Source organism: Triticum aestivum, chromosome 3B, assembly GCF_018294505.1.
Source record: "Triticum aestivum cultivar Chinese Spring chromosome 3B, IWGSC CS RefSeq v2.1, whole genome shotgun sequence".
In the NCBI taxonomy this organism is placed as follows: domain Eukaryota; kingdom Viridiplantae; phylum Streptophyta; class Magnoliopsida; order Poales; family Poaceae; genus Triticum; species Triticum aestivum.
Genome location: NC_057801.1, coordinates 212,622,430 through 212,623,205, shown reverse-complemented (window position 1 = coordinate 212,623,205; position 776 = coordinate 212,622,430).

Below are 776 nucleotides of genomic sequence, written 5' to 3'. Positions count from 1 at the left end.
CGCCCCCTGACTGCTGGGACCCAGCAGCTACACCTTCGCACGCAAGGAAGTGTGTCCGGGCAAAAAACGATTCGTCCCCCCTGACTGCTGGGACCCAGCAGCTACACCTTCGCACGCAAGGAAGTGCGTCCGAAAAAAAAACGATTCGCCCCCCTGACTGCTGGGACCCACCAGCTACATCTTCGCAGGCAAGGAAGTGCCTGACAATCGGGACCCACCTGGTCAAAGCGTACGTAGTGTTGTCATCCTGGTCGCGAACGTGTTCGTACATACTGGTCGATGTAGAGGCACGCACATGTCGTAGTAGAGGCGCACACGTGTCATAGTAGAGGCGCGCACGTAGCATGTACACGTACGTACAGCGGCCAGGGTGCAAGAAAGAGAATACGGCCACGTATGTGTACATACGGGCAGGGTCTCGAACGCCTAGTCACGCATACGTATGGCGAGGGCTCGTGTTCATGGGGAGGCAACGGAATGCGTCGTGTTCATGGGGAGGCAAGGGAATGCGTCATGTTCATGGGGAGGCAACGGAATGCGTCGTGTTCATGGGGAGGCAACGGAGTGCGTCGTGTTCATCGAGAGGCAACGGAACGCATGGGAGCCAACCGGCTTGGACGGAACAGGCGATGGAAACGAGGCCTGCCGTACCGCACAACGGAGGAAATGGACCTCCTATGTTCGAACGGGGTCCTGTTGATTGGGAGGGGTGTGGCGTACCGCAAAACGGAGGAAACGAACCTCCTACGGTCGAAACGGGGTCCTTGTTGATCGGG